The sequence below is a fragment of the Bos grunniens genome, chromosome 19, assembly GCF_055505025.1.
Source record: "Bos grunniens cultivar Pamir isolate PY7600 chromosome 19, Bosgru_T2T1.0, whole genome shotgun sequence".
NCBI classification, from domain to species: domain Eukaryota; kingdom Metazoa; phylum Chordata; class Mammalia; order Artiodactyla; family Bovidae; genus Bos; species Bos grunniens.
The window spans coordinates 63,487,586-63,506,993 of NC_141183.1; the positions used below are offsets into that span (position 1 = coordinate 63,487,586).

The following is a 19,408-nucleotide window of genomic DNA, read 5'->3' on the forward strand; positions in this document are numbered from 1 at the left end:
TCCTCAGTGTGTATGCCCAGCAGTGGGATTGCTGGGTCATAAGGCAGTTCTATTTCCAGTTTTTTAAGGAATCTCCACACTGTTCTCCATAGTGGCTATACTAGTTTGCATTCCCACCAACAGTGTAAGAGGGTTCCCTTTTCTCCACACCCTCTCCAGCATTTATTGCTTGTAGACTTTTGCACAGCAGCCATTCTGCCTGGCATAAAATGGTATCTCATCGTGGTTTTGATTTGAATTTCTCTGATAATGAGTGATGTTGAGCATCTTTTCATATGTTTATTAGCCATCTGTATGTCTTCTTTGGAGAAATGTCTATTTAGTTATTTGGCCCAATTTTTGATTGGGTTGTTTGTTTTTCTGGAATTGAGCTGCAGGAGTTGCTTATATGTATTTGATATTAGTTGTTTGTCAGTTGCTTCATTTGCTATTATGTTCTCCCATTCTGAAGGCTGTCTTTTCACCTTGCTTATAGTTTCTTTTGTTGTGAAGAAGGTTTTAATTTTAATTAGGTCCCATTTGTTTAGTTTTGCTTTTATTGCCAGCATTCTGGGAGGCGAGTTATAGAGGATCCTGCTGTGATGTATGTCAGAGAGTGTTTTGCCTATGTTCTTCTCTAGGAGTTTTATAGTTTCTGTCCTTACATTTATATCTTTAATCCATTTTGAGTTTATTTTTCTGTATGGTGTTAGAAAGTGTTCTAGTTTCATTCTTTTACAAGTTGCGGACCAGTTTTCCCAGCACCACTTGTTTAAGAGATTGTCTTTTCTCCATTGTATATTCTTGCCTCCTTTGTCAAAGATGTTGCTTTAAAATTTATCTTTTTAAACAAAATCTGATGAACTGGTTAAATGTTTATTAAGACCTTCAATTTTTTTGCTGCATCATTTTTATGGTCACTGGTCAATCACTAAATTAAAACTATTACTTGCATTGGAAACAGGGTTTAGTATATAGACAGTTAAATAGAAACATATTAAAGTATAGATTGTGATCATATGTTGCAAAGGGGTCTGGACTGAAACTCAAATTTTCAGGGCTTGCAATTTCTAAGATCTTCTAATTGAAAGTGTTTCCCAAAATTTTATGCCTTGCATACCATATGTTTTTTTTTTTTTTCATTGTATGCTGTTGAATTTGGCATAGCATAGCTCAACTTAATTTGTTTTATTTATCCTTTTGGTAGAGGTATCATGAATGTGCATTTTTGAGCATTCTTTAAAGATGTATGTTCTCTGATTATATTTAAGAGATTTAAAGAATCTCACAAATGTTTGAAGCAATTTATTTTTACTCAAGTAAAATATTGATAAATCTACAATTTTATATCATTCTGAGTCAAATTAATACTTTATGAAGTTTAGAATACTAATGCTCATAAGAACATTTTAATAGTCAAATATTCATTGCTCACTTAAAATGGATAAGGTACAGTGAGAATCTGGGGATACAGTTATTAGTAAGACATGTTTACTGACCCAACAAATCCAACAGATGACAATGAAAAATCAGCTAAAACACATAAATGTTGAAAGTGCTCAAAAGTTCAAGTGTAAATCCTCAAAGGGTCTCCTCCTGGAAGTTACCTCTTTAGTGCTCATACAACCGCTATGAACTGTGAGTATTTATTTTCTATTACAAATACTTATGTAGCTTCCTCATTGTGAGTGGAGATATTTAATAATGTGTCCATACAGTGAAAGTCTTCCCAAGTGGCACAATGGTAAAGAATCTGCCTGCCAAGCAGGAGACTTACATTAAATCCCTGGTTTAGGAAGGTTACCTAGAGAAGGAAGTGGCAACTCACTCCAATATATTCATTCTGGGAAATGCCATGGACAGAAGGTTCTGGCAGGCTATAGTCCATGGGGTTGCAAAGAATCAGACACATTTTGGTAACTAATCAGGTACAACAACATACAATGAAATGCCAAAACTCTGAAGCCAGAGCTCCTTTAGGCAGCTGGTTTCTTTTATTTCTGCATCTTAAAGTTCAGAATTTGATTTCCTCATTTTCCTTTGACCAAAAATATAATATAAATCTTGATGCTGAAGTTACCTCTCATTCCACCTCCAGATGGACAGTTAGGAAATCTGAAATTCCTCTACTCCTTACTCATTCAGTGACTTCAAACTAAGGTGTTTACTGATTTCAAAGCATATTCTTTTCAGCTCATGGTCTTTGCCATTTTCTATCTGCCTTTTTTCAATCTTCTCTTATTTTCTCTTCTTTATATTTTTATTCTACCTCTAATGTTTGAGTAAAATTTGTCTTGTCAGAGGCACAATGAACATAAAAATCTCCTGTACTTCAAAAATGTCAGTCTATAAAGTAAATACTGAAATGGAGCACGTTTAAAACAATTACACACAAAAAAAAACTGATCCTGGATCATATCTGAAAGACCTAACAGACAATTTATTTTCCTTAAATGAGAATGAATATTTTGTATTTTATATAGACTAACAACAATAATAACATATCATTTGAACATAATAACTAGTCTAAACTATTGGCTACTTTAATAAATAAATAACCTCTAACATATATTCAGATCAGATTAGTCGCTCAGTCGTGTCCGACTCTTTGCGATCCCATGAATCGCAGCACGCCAGGCCTCCCTGTCCATCACCAACTCCCGGAGTTCACTCAGACTCACGTCCATCGGGTCAGTGATGCCATCCAGCCATCTAATCCTCTCTTGTCCCCTCCTCCTCCTGCCCCCAATCCCTCCCAGCATCAGAGTCTTTTCCAATGAGTCAACTCTTCGCATGAGGTGGCCAAAGTACTGGAGTTTCAGCTTTAGCATCATTCCTTCCAAAGAAATCCCAGGGCTGGTCTCCTTCAGAATGGACTGGTTAGATCGCCTTGCAGTCCAAGGGACTCTCAAGAGTCTTCTCCAACACCACAGTTCAAAAGCATCAATTCTTCGGCGCTCAGCCTTCTTCACACTAACATATATTAACTCATCATTAATATAAAGAGAATGAACCAGCAAAAATGTTAGTGTGCCATTTATAATAAAGGCTTCAATGACAAGAATTTGGAAACTCACATATCTTGAAATAATGGTGCCTTTTCAATAGCAATCGGAGTTGGGATGTGATTTTCCAAAGGTGCCTCCAGCTTATGCTCTAACAGTGGGTCATGTCCGGCTCATTGCCACGCTATGAATGATAGTCCACCAGGCTTCTCTGTCCATGGGATCCTCCAGGCAAGAATATTAGAGTGGGTTGACATTTTCTCTTGCAGGGAGTCTTCTTGATCAAGGGATGGAACTGATGTCTCTTATGTCTCCTACACTTGCAGGCAGATTCTTTACACTAGTCCTGCCAGGGAAGCCCAAGTAAGCAAAATCAAATGATGTTTCTAGATGTTTGGTAGCAAATTCTTTCCATTATAAAATGATTCAGCCTAAAATCTTTATTTTGTCATTCTTCATTGAGCTTGGCTAGCAATAATCAGTTCTAAACAATTTTGAAAAATAGTAAAAATGCTTGCATAGTACCCAATCCCTTATTTTTGTACTGTTCATTTTCCCCCTCCAATAGCTTATAATAAATTGTTATGTCCATTTTTCTCTTCAAAATGCATTATTCATTTTTTCCTTCCAAGTAGCTTGCAATAAATCTCTACTTAGTTTGTGTTTATGTATGTGTTTGAGTGTGTATGTATTCAAACAAAATGATGATTTTATTGTACTTTATTTTATTTTATTTTTTTGTACTTTCTTGAATAGTAAGATTTCATATATTTTATCTCTGTTCAGTTGATCTCTTATGAGTTTTGAAATTTAGTTTAAGTAAAATTTAATAAGCATCAAGGGCTTCTCTGGTGGATTTTACTTCATAGAATCCACCTGCAATTCAGGAGACCCCGGTCCAAACCTTGGGTCAGGAAGATCCCCTGGAGAAGAGACTGACTACCCATTCCAATATTCTTGCCTGGAGAAAGCTATGGACAGAGAAGTCTGGTGGGCTACAGTCCATGGGGTCGCAAAAGAGATGAACACAACTGAGTGACTAACCATAAGTATGAATAAGCATTGGAAGAGCATTCAAAATGTGCCTGTTCTCCAACTCTTGTGGTTGATTTATGTCTTGATTTTTGGAAATATAATATACAGAAGAGTATTACAAGTCCAACTTGTAATTTTATCCTGGAGAAGGAAATAGCAATCCACTCTAGTATTCTTGCCTGGAGGATTCCATGGACAAAGGAGCCTGGCAGGCTACAGTCTATGGGGTCACAAGGGTTGAACACGATTAAGTGGCTTAGCACATAATTTTATGCTCCATGACTAGGTATTAATTCATGTAAGTATGTAAATAAAGTTATTAGAGATGAGAGTGTTTTCCTGGTAGATTTTAGAAGGTCAAAATGCACTTAGGAAAAAAGAAATGATAACCCTGTATGCAAGATAGCAAAAGAGACACAGATGTATAGAACAGTCTTTTGGACCTTGTGGGAGAGGGAGAGGCTGGGATGATTTGGGGGAATGGCATTGAAACATGTGTAATATCATATAAGAAACGAATCACCAGTCCAAGTATGATACAGGATGCTTGGGGCTGGTGAACTGGGATGACCCAGAGGGATGGTATGGGGAGGGGGGTTCAGGATGGGGAACATATGTACACCCGTGACAGATTCATGTTGATGCATGTCAAAATCAATACAATATTGTAAAGTGATTAGTGTCCAATTAAAATAAATAAATTTAATTTTTTTCTTTTCTTTTTCCTTTTATTTATTTTTTAAATATAAATTTATTTATTTTAATTGGAGGTTAATTACTTTACAATATTATATTGGTTTTGCCGAAAAAAAAGAGTAAAAATGATATGTAAAATGAAAAAAAATATTTTCTTTGATAGGAGATATTCTAGAGAAAGCATCTTTTTCCTCATTCGGTACATAAACTCATAGATACACCCACTCATATATACTCCTCGACTAGAACACTGAAGCTTCATCACTGTAGTTGAAGCAAGGAATTTGATAAAATTAATGGAGTACTGTGGAAGGACATTACAAAGTGTCATGTTCTAAAGATTTACTCTGTGTGAGATACTGTGGAGAAAATTGTCCAGTAAGGCATCACATATTTGACACAAAGCTTGTGATCTCAGATTCATTACTGGCCCTTTGGTTTGCAGTCTCTGACACCTGATCAACAGCTTCAGAACACAATGGAAATAGGAAAAATGTGACTGAGTTTGCCCTCCTGGGGCTCACACAAAACCCTGAGATGCAAAAAGTTCTATTTGTTTCATTCTTACTCATCTACATTGTGACGATAATGGGCAATCTGCTTATCATGATGACCATCACAGCCAGCTGATCACTGGATTCCCCCATGTACTTTTTTCTGGCTTCTTTATCATTTATAGATGCTGTCTATTCTACCACCATTGCTCCCCAAATTATCACCTACTTGCCTCATGATAAAAATATTATTTCTTTCCAATCTTGTATGACTCAAGTCTTTATAGATCATTTAACTGCTGGTACTGAAGTCATTCTTCTGGTGGTGATGGCCTATGACCAATATGTAGCCATCTGCAAACCTCTTCATTATTTGATCATCATGAATCAGAAGGTATGTGTCCTCATGCTGCTGGTGGCCTGGACTAAAGGCTTTCTTCACTCACTGGTTCAATTGCTCTTTATTTATCAGCTCCCTTTCTGTGGCCCCAATATCATTGACAACTTCATGTGTGACATGTACCCTTTACTGAAACTTGCTTGCTCTGATACCCACCTCATTGGACTCTCTATGATAGTTAATGAAGGGGCAATTCACACTGTTGTCTTCTTCATCCTCTTAGTGTCCTATGGGGTCATAGTACACTCCCTGAAGACTCATGGTTTGGAAGGGAATCACAAAGCCTTCTATACCTGTTTATCTCATATAACTGTTGTCGTTCTATTCTTTGTTCCTTGTATCTTTCTGTATGCAAGGACTAATGCCAACTTTCCCATTGATAAATCCATAATGTTTGTTTCAATATTCATAACTCCCATGATGAACCCATTAATCTACACCCTGAGAAATGAAAAATGCCATGAGGAAGCTCTGGATTAAAAATGTGACTTTAGTTGGAAGAGGGGGTTATCCATCATATAGGATGTGAAGGTTATTCTTTTACATAATAAAGGAATAGTTTCACCTTCAGTGGTTATATTTAGAAGATTATTTCCTTTGTTTTATTTAGCCTGTTTATTCTGAAACAGCTATATAAATAAAACTTTATGTAAATGGAATATTTCACAGTCCTGAAAGACCAAGAGAATCACATATGTTTAATCTCTTATATACATAATCATACTATATTAAGATTCTTTAATGACAACATTTTTTGTGTCTATTTCACATTCTTATTTGTGGGTTACTGTACCATCCTAGTACAAAGAAATATGACCTAGTAGAATGTATTCACTATTAGAGAGTGTGAAATTTCAAATTAAAAATTCAGCTTGTGCCAGTAGCATACTGTCTTGATAACTGTGGGTTTGTAGTAGAGCCTGAAGTCAGGTAGGTTGATTCCTCCAGTTTGATTCTTCTTTCTCAAGATCGCTTTGGCTATTCGAGGTTTTTTGTATTTCCATACAAATTGTGAAATTATTTGTTCTAGCTCTGTGAAGAATATTGTTGGTAGCTTGATAGGGATTGCATTGAATCTATAAATTGCTTTGGGTACTATACTCATTTTCACTATACTGATTCTTCCAATCCATGAACATGGTATATTTCTCCATCTATTAGTGTCCTCTTTGATTTCTTTCACCAGTGTTTTATAGTTTTCTATATATAGGTCTTTAGTTTCTTTAGGTAGATATATTCCTAAGTATTTTATTATTTCCGTTGCAATGGTGAATTAAATTGTTTCCTTAATTTCTCCTTCTGTTTTCTCATTATTAGTGTATAGGAATGCAAGGGATTTCTGTGTGTTGATTTTATATCCTGCAACTTTACTATAGTCATTGATTAGTTCTAGTAATTTTCTGGTGGAGTCTTTAGGGTTTTCTATGTAGAGGATCATGTCATCTGCAAATAGTGAGAGTTTTACTTCTTCTTTTCCAATTTGGATTCCTTTTATTTCCTTTTCTGCTCTGATTGCTGTGGCCAAAACTTCCAAAACTATGTTGAATAGTAATGGTGAAAGTGGGCACCCTTGTCTTGTTCCTGACTTTAGAGGAACAAGAGGAACAACTTTTTTTTTTTTTCAAGACCATGAAATAATTTACTGCGACTCGGCCTGCCCCCGCTGGGCCAGGACAGGGCTGGAGGAGAGCGAGGCTGGGGGCCAGCGGCATCAGTTCACCAGAGTCTGTGCGAAGCATCCTGGGAGGCCCGTGGGCACTGTCCACTGGCCTGGGGGGCTGGGCTCTGGCGGCACCTCCCTCCACCCCTGAAATGCTTTCAATTTTTCACCATTGAGGATAATGTTTGCTGTGGGTTTGTCATATATAGCTTTTATTATGTTGAGGTATGTTCCTTCTATTCCTGCTTTCTGTTGACTTTTTATCATAAATGGATGTTGAATTTTGTCAAAGGCTTTCTCTGCATCTATTGAGATAATCATATGGCTTTTATTTTTCAATTTGTTAATGTGGTGTATTACACTGATTTTAATGTGTTGTTGGATTCTGATTGCTAGAATTTTGTTAAGGATTTTTGCATCTATGTTCATCAGTGATATTGGCCTGTAGTTTTCTTTTTTTTGTGGGATCTTTGTCAGGTTTTGGTATTAGGGTGATGGTGGCCTCATAGAATGAGTTTGGAAGTTTACCTTCCTCTGCAATTTTCTGGAAGAGTTTGAGTAGGATAGGTGTTAGCTCTTCTCTAAGTTTTTGGTAGAATTCAGCTGTGAAGCCGTCTGGACCTGGGCTTTTGTTTGCTGGAAGATTTTTGATTACAGTTTCAATTTCCCTGCTTGTGATGGGTCTGTTAAGGTTTTCTATTTCTTCCTGGTCGAGTTTAGGAAAGTTGTACTTCTCTAACAATTTGTCCATTTCTTCCACGTTGTCCATTTTATTGGCATATAGTTGTTGATAGTAGTCTCTTATGATCCTTTGTATTTCTGTGTTGTCTGTTGTGATCTCTCCTTTTTCATTTCTAATTTTATTGATTTGATTTTTCTCCCTTTGTTTCTTGATGAGTCTGGCTAATGGTTTGTCAATTTTATTTATCCTTTCAAAGAACCAGCTTTTGGTTTTGTTGATTTTTGCTATGGTCTCTTTTGTTTCTTTTGCATTTATTTCTGCTCTAATTTTTAAGATTTCTTTCCTTCTACTAACCCTGGGGTTCTTCATTTCTTCCTTTTCTAGTTGCTTTAGGTGTAGTGTTAGGTTATTTATTTGACTTTTTTCTTGTTTCTTGAGGTGTGCCTGTATTGCTATGAACTTTCCCCTTAGGACTGCTTTTACCATGTCCCACAGGTTTTGGGTTGTTGTGTTTTCATTTTCATTAGTTTCTATGCAAATTTTGGTTTCTTTTTTGATTTCTTCTGTGATTTGTTGGTTATTCAGCAGTGTGTTGTTCAGCCTCCATATGTTTGAATTTTTAATAGTTTTTCTCCTGTAATTGAGATCTAATCTTACTGCATTGTGGTCAGAAAAAATGCTTGGAATGATTTCTATTTTTTTGAATTTACCAAGGCTAGCTTTATGGCCCAGGATGTGATCTATCCTGGAGAAGGTTCCATGTGCGCTTGAGAAAAAAGGTGACAGAAATATAGATCAATGGAACAAAATAGAAAGCCCAGAGATAAATCCACGCACATATGGACACCTTATCTTTGACAAAGGAGGCAAGAATATACAATGGATTAAAGACAATCTCTTTAACAAGTGGTGCTGGGAAATCTGGTCAACCACTTGTAAAAGAATGAAACTAGAACACTTTCTAACACCACACACAAAAATAAACTCAAAATGGATTACAGATCTAAACGTAAGACCAGAAACTATAAAACTCCTAGAGTAGAACATAGGCAAAACACTCTCTGACATACATCACAGCAGGATCCTCTATGACCCACCTCCCTGAATATTGGAAATAAAAGCAAAAATAAACAAAAGGGGCCTAATTAACCTTAAAAGCTTCTGCACAACAAAGGAAACTATTAGCAAGGTGAAAAGACAGCCTTCAGAATGGGAGAAAATAATAGCAAACGAAGCAACGGACAAACAACTAATCTCAAAAATATACAAGCAACTCCTACAGCTCAACTCCAGAAAAACAAATGACCCAATCAAAAAATGGGCCAAAGAACTAAATAGACATTTCTCCAAAGAAGACATACAGATGGCTAACAAACACATGAAAAGATGCTCAACATCACTCATTATCAGAGAAATGCAAATCAAAACCACTATGAGGTACCATTTCACACCAGTCAGAATGGCTGCTATCCAAAAGTCTACAAATAATAAATGCTGGAGAGGGTGTGGAGAAAAGGGAACCCTCTTACACTGTTGGTGGGAATGCAAACTAGTACAGCCACTTTGGAGAACAGTGTGGAGATTCCTTAAAAAACTGGAAATAAAACTACGTTATGATCCAGCAATCCTACTGCTGGACATACACACTGAGGAAACCAGAAGGGAAAGAGACACGTGTACCCCAATGTTCATCGCAACACTGTTTATAATAGCCAGGACATGGAAGCAACCTAGATGTCCATCAGCAGTTGAATGGATAAGGAAGCGATGGTACATATACACAATGGAGTATTACTCAGCCATTAAAAAGAATACATTTGAATCAGTTCTAATGAGGTGGATGAAACTGGAGCCTATTATACAGAGTGAAGTAAGCCAGAAGGAAAAACACCAATACAGTATACTAACGCATATATATGGAATTTAGAAAGATGGTAACAATAACCCGGTGTACGAGACAGCAAAAGGACACTGATGCATAGAACAGTCTTATGGACTCTGTGGGAGAGGGAGAGGTGGGAAGATTTGGGAGAATGACACTGAAACATGTAAAATATCATGTAAGAAACGAGTTGCCAGTCCAGGTTTGATGCACGATACTGGATACTTGGGGCTAGTGCACTGGGACTACCCAGAGGGATGGTATGGGGAGGGAGAAGGGAGGAAGGTTCAGGTTGGGGAACACATGTATACCTATGGCGGATTCATTTTGATATTTGGCAAAACTAATACAATTATGTAAAGTTTAAAAATAAAATAAAATTTTAAAAGAATAAAAAATAAAAATTCAGCTTGTTAAATAGGTTAATCTAACAATAAAATTACTGAAAATTTCACAGACCATATTCATTGAAGGGATAAAGCCATGAGAAATGAACTTTGTCAACTGTATATTATAGCAGTAGTATATGGTGAATTTTTGTTCATTCAATACAAGTTTTGGGCTGAAAATATCAAAGTTTCAACTGTATTCTGTGCATCTAGATCAACTGCCATCTGATAATTAAAACATAATTTTACGTCATTCATATCACATTTAATTCCGGTCTTTCTATATATGGGTACAGATTTTTAAATCTCATAATGGATGTCTTCCCAATTCTCTGTAGCTCTTTGATTCTTTGATAATTTGGGGGATAAGATTCTGTATAACAAACATCATTATTTTTATTTTTATTTTGGCTGAGCTTGGCCTTCATTTGTGGTGTGTGGCCTCTTCATTGCAGTGTGTGGGCTTCCCTTGTTGCAGCCCCATGAGTTTCTTTAATTGGGGCACCTAGGCTCATGCCTGCCAATGCAGAAGACATAAAACTTGGGTTGATCCCTAGATCAGAAAGATCCTCTGGAGAAGGAAATGGCAACATATTCCAGTATTCTTGCCTAGAGAATACATGGACAGGGGAGCCTGGTGGGCTACAGTCCATAGAGTCACAAAAAGATGGACACGGCTGAAGAGACATAGCACACAGGCTCCATTGTGCAGGCTCAGTACTTTCAGGCTTAGTTGCCCTGTATCATGTGGGATCAAACCCACATTCCTTGCATTAGAAGGTGAATTCTTAATCACTGGACCACTAGGGAGGTCTCACAACGATCACTCTTTAAAGTTCCTTAAGGTTCATTATACTGTTCTTAGAACTCAACCCACAACTTAATACTAAGGTATTCAATCTGCCTTTATCCTTTTATCAATTTGTAACTGCATTTACTTAGTGTACTTAGCGATGTTAATACCTCCAATTATTGACACATATTGAACTAATGCCAGTTATATAATTTCATTTATTCCTCAGTGAAAGAAATAAGAAGTGCACTAGACCTTTTAATTTGAAAAGAATCTAATAGAGTGAGTTAACCACTTCAAAAATGACCATATTTGAGGGAACTGACACATGAATTTGACCATGCTCAAACAGAGTGAGGAAGATACAGATAAGAAAGCTGGACTCAAGATAAAAATCTTTGCATGTACTTCTCAAGTCCTTACTTGCTCTTAATACAAAAAAAAGAATTTTTTTCCTTAAATATGTTAAAGTTTTTTTTTCATATTTATGTCTTTAAAGTCACATAGTATATACATTTCAGATATGGTGTGCGATGGATATATACTTTTCTTTCTTAGCATAAGGATAAATAAATCTTGCCAGTACATTTATTGAATACAAATTATTTTCCTGACTACCTTGCAACACCACTAACTTCATACATATATACATACACATTATTCTATCTCTTAGCTGTCCATGTTGTTCAATTAATATCCATGAGCCAGTACTATAGTGCTTAAAATACTGCAGCATTTCAGATATCATTATCATATAAAACATCACTCCTAAATTGAGTGGTTTAAAGCAGTAACACTTTATTGTTTCAGATGTTTTCAGTGGGTCTGGAATTTGACCAGATCAATCTGCTACTTCAGTCTCAGCATCTTTCATGAGGTTTTAGTTAGAAATTGGCAGAGGCTGAAGTCATCTAAACAAGTTTCTTTACTCATATACTTGATACACAGGCTGGAGAGCATTGAACAATGGGGATTAGAACAGTTGGTACATCTTGAGATCACAAAAGTAAGGATCTAATCATATACAATTGATGTCCTAATAAAAAGTGGAAAGTACACCAGTGCCCACTCTCTCATGTTTGCTTAGAAGAAGGGCTCTATGAAACTGTGCACTGAAGAATTGATGCTTTTGAACTGTAGTGCTGGAGAAAAGACTCTTGAAATTGCCTTGGACTACAAAGAGGTCAAGCCTGTCAATCCTAAAAGAAATCAACACTGAATATTCATTGAAAGGTCTGATGCTGAAACTGAAGCTCCCTGGAAAACACCTTGCTGCTGGGAAAGCCTGAGGGCAGGAGGAGAAGAGGATGGCAGAGGATGAGATGGTTGGATGGCATCACTAACTCAATGAACAAGAGTTTGAGCAAACTGTGGGAGATAGTGAAGGACAGGGAAGCATGTCATACTGCAGTCCATGGAGTCACCAAGCTGGACACAATTTAGCCACTGAACAGCAACCCACGTGCTTCCCCTTCAAGTGTGTCAGGAACTACTACACTACAATGTGTCTCCTTTATAAAATTTCAGCTACAAATATCCAACCAATGTCTTTAAAGATCAGTCTTAGTTTCTTGCAAAAGAGACAGGATTTTCTGTGGTATGTTTAGGTCTATAGATGAGAAATTTTCTGCATTCTTAATGATTCACTTTGTCGTTCAAGAAGGTGGTGTCAATGTGTTGTAGTTTTCTCTGACTTGTTGCCATGTATTTCTGCACTACAAGTTTTTTCTTCATTTTGAATGACAAATTTATGCCTCTGCAGTTTTACAAAAGTCCAACATTAGTATTGTAACAGATATTTTTAAAAACAAAAATCCCTTCTTATTTCTTTCCTTATAGTGAAAATAAGTTCTAATGTAGGTCTTCATAAAAGGGATTGACTAATGTGAACTTTAGTAAAGTGGGAGATACCTGCATTCTTCCTTTCTGCAAGCAGAGAATGTTAGGTCGTCTTTCATTGTTACATAACTGTTTATAAATCAGAGCTTCTCTGACTACAATACTCCAACTCATGTTACTTCTCACAAATGTCACATTCCCTAACTCAGTGGTCTAGTGGAAGTATTTCCTCCATAATTTTGCATGGCTGTCTCTAAAGAGGCATTCTCCAATACAATGGAGAAAAGAGAGTCTCTTCAACAACATTCTCTTACACCATACAGAAAATAGCCCCCAAATGGATTAAAGATCTAGATGTAAGACTGCTGCTGCTACTGCTAAGTCACTTCAGTTGTGTCCGACTCTGTGTGATCCCATAGATGGCAGCCCACCAGGCTCTCCCGTCCCTGGGATTCTCCAGGCAAGAACACTGGAGTAGATTGCCATTTCCTTCTCCAGTGCATGAAAGCGAAAAGTGAAAGGAAGTCACTCAGTCGTGTCTGACTTTTTGCGACCTCATGGACTGCAACCTACCAGGCTCCCCCATCCATGGGATTTTCCAGGCAAGAGTACTGGAGTGGGGTGCCATCGCCTTCTCCAATGTAAGACTAAACACTGCAAAATTCCTAGAGGAAATCACAGGCAGGACACACTTTGACATAAATCACAGTAGGAGCTTTTGGATCTGTCTCCTGGATCTATTTTTGTTCTATGGCAACAGAACAAAAGACTTAAAAAAAAAAAAAAAAAAAGATGTTTTCAAAGTCCTATTCTTACTGACACACCTTGAATTCCATTTACTGTCCCAAGAAAAAGGCATTTGTATGAACTTCAACTCACCCTTGTCAGGCTTTCTTGTGTGGTTTTTAAAATAAGCCCATATCTTTAGTGGGCTAAAGAGGACCTTAAATTCAGGGTTTAACTCTGGCTTCTTTTCAAAGTAATGGCCCCACAGTAAATGGAACCCTTGCTAGTTCTCTAATGCTTTTAAACACATGTATTTTATATCTTTCTAACTCTGCTGGTGGTTTGTATTGAAATGCTTATTACAAAACAAACAGTCTTGCTTCTTCAGGTGACACATACTATCATTCTATTTATATTTAATTTTCTAGTTTGAGTATAAATGTAGCTTATAGGGAATTATCACAGATTATCACAGATTTTGAGTCACTATGGCATTTACATTTCCAGTGTCTTACTTTTATTGGAACATATAAATTCTGCTTCATTGAAGTGATCAAGCAAATTCTTTTACATCATTCACATAAGAAAAAAAGCATGAGTAGCTCTTTGCATTCCACAGGAAAAATCATAGAGAATTATACCTATGCATATACTATGTCTCCAGCTCTGAGTCATAATTAGTTCACTGTATTCTGGATCATATAAAATAGCTTTTCTAAATGATGGATAAGGTCTTTATATTTTGTTACTTACTGGTAAGAAAATAACCAGATGCTTAAATATATTTTATGTACCTAGGCTCAGGTGTTCTTTAAACTTAGATGTATTGTAGGTAATATTTAGAGTTGCTGGATTTCATCCATTTATTAGGTAAGTTGAAAAACACCAATTTGGGGTGAGACTCAGCACATAATAAGATCCCAAGCTGGTCCAGAGAAACATTTAATGATTCTTTATCTAATGCCCTTATGACCCACAAAGAGTGATATTTAGATATATGTGTGTGGAGATGCAAATACTCAAGGCAGCACATGCAAAATAGTTAACAATGGAAGCCCTCCAATCTCTGACGTAGAGTCAAGCTTGTTGGAAAAGTGATGTAACTTTAGTTTTTGTCATTATTTATTTCCGTAAGGTCTGCCCTGGGTTGGGCAGATCCCTGGAGAAGGGGATGGCGACCCATTCCAGTATTCTTGCCTGGAGAATTCTCATGGATAGAGGTATCTGGCGGGCTACAGTCCAAATGGGTCACAAAGAGTCGGACGTGACTGAATGATTAAGCACACTTCCTTTTATTACTTTAGCACCAAGTCTCCAAAGAGCACCTTCTATGTCTATTTATCCTTATCACCCCTAGAAATGATGCCTTTTGAAAATATCATCTTATATGCTACATATTTTCAAGTTCTTTCTCTGTACACTGATTTGCCACATCACAGATCTTTTTCTTTAGTGATTTAAAATTAGTGTGAGTGACTCTTTCACATTTAATTATGTCTGCACTCTATTTTCCCTGTGATTTTCACCTTCCTCTTCTCTATATCCATTTCAGGATTCCTCCACTGTCCTCAGTTTGAACCATAAGCTCCAGAGGTAATCATATTGAAAGTTGATGTTTATATCTTTTATTTAGAGTTAATTTGACATTTGTATATTCCCAGTACCTCAGTTGTGCTGCATATATTAATTATATTTAAACTTATAAGAACCTGCCACAGCTATATTAATCACATCTAGATTGAGTTTCTATGTTTTCTTTTTTATGTTACTTTATAATAGTCACTTTCAAATTAAAAGTCCTAAGTACCTGTTTCTCTATTTCTTTTTAAGAAAGATTCCTTTAGACAAAAGTTCTGAGTTTGAATTTTGTATACAGATGTTATCTAAGTTAAATGGAAACTAATTTATAGATTTGTTCTAAATCTGAATATTGTATGCAAATGTTATCTAAATTAAATGAAATTAGCAATAATCTCATTACATATGTCTGCTATACACAAGACAATCTTTTTAACTTCACTCTAGTGCCATCCTGCATTTGAGAATTGCAAATATATACTGATTAGTCGAAAATAAATGGTTGTTTGCATAAATGTATATATTTGCTATTAATAAGTTACTATTTGTTACTAGAATGACTCTCCTAAGGTGATTAGCCAGGGGAAGCCTCTGAAAATATACCACACACTGGAAGGATCTCTCAATTCTCTGGAGCATGATTCCTAGGTGAATTTTATCTTGAACCAGCAGCTTGGGGACTAAGTATTTTAACAGCTCAGTGAAGTGTTAAATGCCCACTCATATCTTCCTTTATCTGGGTGAAGACTTCTCCTTGGGTATTAATGTTACTGCCAAGATGTAAAATATAAGCCATTACGTTAGTAGATATGAACCAAATTGAAATAGTCATGCAAATGATTTAGAAAAATCCAAAATCAAGCCCATTTCTTTAATTATCAAGCTCTTCACATTATTTTTTTTTTAATTTAAAAAACTGGAAATAGAAATGCCCTATGACCCAGAAATCCCATTGCTGGGCATACACACTGAGGAAACCAGAATTGAAAGAGACACGTATACCCCAACGGTCATCACAGCACTCTTTATAATAGCCAGGACATGGAAGCAACATAGATGTCCATCAGCAGATGAATGGATAAGAAAGCTGTGGTACATATACACAATGGAGTATTACTCAGTCATTAAAAAGAATGCATTTGAATAAATTCTAATGAGGTGGTTGAACCTGGAGCCGATTATACAGAGTGAAGTAAACCAGAAAGAAAAACACCAATACAGTATACTAACACATATATATAGAATTTAGAAAGATGGTAACGGTAACCTGTATGTGAGACAGCAAAAGAGACACAGATGTATAGAACAGTCTTTTGGACTCTGTGGGAGAGGGAGGGGGGATGATTTGGGAGAATGGCATTGAAACATGTATAATATCATATATGAAATGAGTTGCCAGTCCAGGTTTGATGCATGATACAGGATGCTTGGGGCTGGTGAACTGGGATGACCCAGAGGGATGGTATGAGGAGGGAGCTGGGAGGGGGGTTCAGGATTGGGAGCACGTGTACACCCATGGTGGATTCATGTTGATGTATGGCAAAACCGATACAATATTGTAAAGTAATTAGTCTCTAATTAAAATAAATAAATTTAAAAAATCAATAGAAAAATTATTTATTTTGATTGGAGGTTAATTACTTTACAATATTGTATTAGTTTTGCCATACATCAACATGAATACACCACAGACGTACACGTTTTCCCCATCCTGAACCCCCCTCCCACCTCCCTCCCTGTACCATCCCTCTGGGTCATCACATTATTGACTAAAAGTATTATCAAATGTTTGTTCAACTAAGCGGGTTAGTTGAACATAATAGTGAAGTTTTGAATTTGATACTGAAATACATTTTCAATAAAATCTTTCAAATTTGATTACTTATCACCCACATTAACTGTGGATTCTTGAAGCCAACTCTGGATAATTTTCCAATCTGAACTGTGAAGTGTTTAAAAGCATTGAAGATGCTCCTGCTTTGTACAGGCAGAGAGATATATCTGTGTGCCCAAGCACTTCCAGCTGCAGGGACTAAGTGTGCCCTGATCTTTGTTCTGTGGTCACAGCAGGGTGGATGTGGTGGCAATTCTGACTTATCTTAATTGAACTAAATTTCATCTTCAAGGACCAAAGACAGAATTGGAGAAGTCTGGAATTGGAACAAATGACAGAAGAGGAAATAAGAAACCCAGGTAACACATTCACAAAAATTCTTCTCTGCTATGAGAATAGGGAAATTAAAGTTATTTGGAATGAATTAAGTATGTTTCTTCAGAAGCAGATTTTAAAGGATGATCTCAAGCTTTTTATGCCAGAAGCTCCTGGAATAATAAGCTACTTACATTTTTTCCATTTTGCAAAATATTATTGAATTAAGAATAGTAACAATATATTTATCCAATATTTTGTTTTACAAATATTTGATTTCTCTATTTTGGCATAGAGAAATAGAGAAAACACATAACAAAACATGGCAATATAATATAACCTGGAAATGGTCTTGATTATAACTTTTTAAAAAGTGCTTTATGTAATTTAGAGAATTTAATATAATTTTGAATTTTAAAGTGTCAACATTTAAGATAATAGATTAATATAGCTTTTTATAAATCATTATCTCATCCATGATTTCTTTAAATATGCTGGCTCTATTTTATTCATTAATAAATTTTTATTGTGGTAAAGTAAACCTTGAGCGCGGGCGGCTGCGACCGGTGCACTTGAGCGCAGCTGAGAGGAGTTACCCCATGTCCGAGGTAAGGAGCAGAAGCTGGGAGGACCCCATGCCCGAAGGGTGGTGGCCAAGAGGAGTTACCCCACGTCTGAGATCAGGGGCAGCGGCCGAGAGTGCCAGGCTGCAATGGCGCAGGAACGGCGGAGAAGAGCTACCCAAGTCCGAGGTGAGGGGGGGCGGTCCGGAGGAGCTACCCACGCCCCCACGCTTGAGGCCAGAGGCAGCAGCCAGGAGGACCAACCCCACGCCCAAGGCCAGGAGCAGCAGCCGGGAAGACCAAACCCACATCCAAGGAGCAGTGGCTGCGCGGGCACAGGAGGGCCTAGAGCTATTCCACATTGAAGAGCAAAAAGGGAAGCAGTGAGGAGATACCCCTCATCCAAGGTAAGGAGAAGCTGCTGCCCTTTGCTGGAGCAGCCGTGAAGAGATACTCCACGCCCAGGGTAAGAGAAACCCAAGTAAGATGGTAAGTGTTGCAAGAGGGCATCAGAGGGCAGACACACTGAAACCATACTCAGAGAAAACTAGTCAATCTAATCACACTAGCACCACAGCCTTGTCTAACTCAATGAAACTAAGCCATGCCTGTGGGGCCACCCAAGAAGGGGGGGGGGGTGGTCATGGTGGAGAGGTCTGACAGAATGTGATCCACTGGAAAAGGAATTGGCAAACCACTTCAGTATTCTTGTTTTGAGAATCCCATGAAGAGTAGAAAAGGCAAAATGATAGGCTACTGAAAGAGGAACTCCCCAGGTCAGTAGGTGCCCAATACGCTACTGGAGATCAGTGGAGAAATAACTCCAGAAAGAATGAATGGATGGAGCCAAAGCAAAAACAATACACAGTTGTGGATGTGACTGGTGATAGAAGCAAGGTCCAATGCTGTAAAGAGCAATATTGCATAGGAATCTGGAATGTCAGGTCCATGAATCAAGGCAAATTGGAAGTGGTCAAACAAGAGATGGCAAGAGTTAATGTTGACATTCTAGGAATCAGCAAACTGAAATGGACGGGAATGGGTGAATTTAACTCAGATGACTATTATATCTACTACTGCGGACAGGAATCCCTCAGAAGAAATGGAGTAGCCATCATGGTCAACAAAAGAGTCTGAAATGCAGTACTTGGGTACAATCTCAAAAATGACAAAGTGATCTCTGTTCGTTTCCAAGGCAAACCATTCAAAATCACAGTAATCGAAGTCTATGCCCCAACCAGTAATGCTGAAGAAACTGAAGTTGAACGGTTCTATGAAGACCAACAAGAATTTTTAGAACTAACACCGCTAAAATATGTCCTTTTCATTACAGGGGACTGGAATGCACAAGTAGGAAGTCAAGAAACACCTGGAGTACAGGCAAATTTGGCCTTGGAATATGGAATGAAGCAGGACAAAGACTAATAGAGTTTTGCCAAGAAAATGCACTGGTCATAGCAAACACCCTCTTCCAACAACACAAGAGAATACTCTACACATGGACATCAGCAGATGGTCAACACCTAAATCAGATTGAT

General features: G+C 37.3%; 1 pseudogene; it reads left to right on the forward strand.

The window, feature by feature from the left end:
* Window positions 1-1,610: 1,610 nt before the first annotated feature.
* Window positions 1,611-6,138, forward strand: LOC147352819 (olfactory receptor 4A15-like; annotated as a pseudogene).
* The last annotated feature ends 13,270 nt before the right edge of the window (window positions 6,139-19,408 follow it).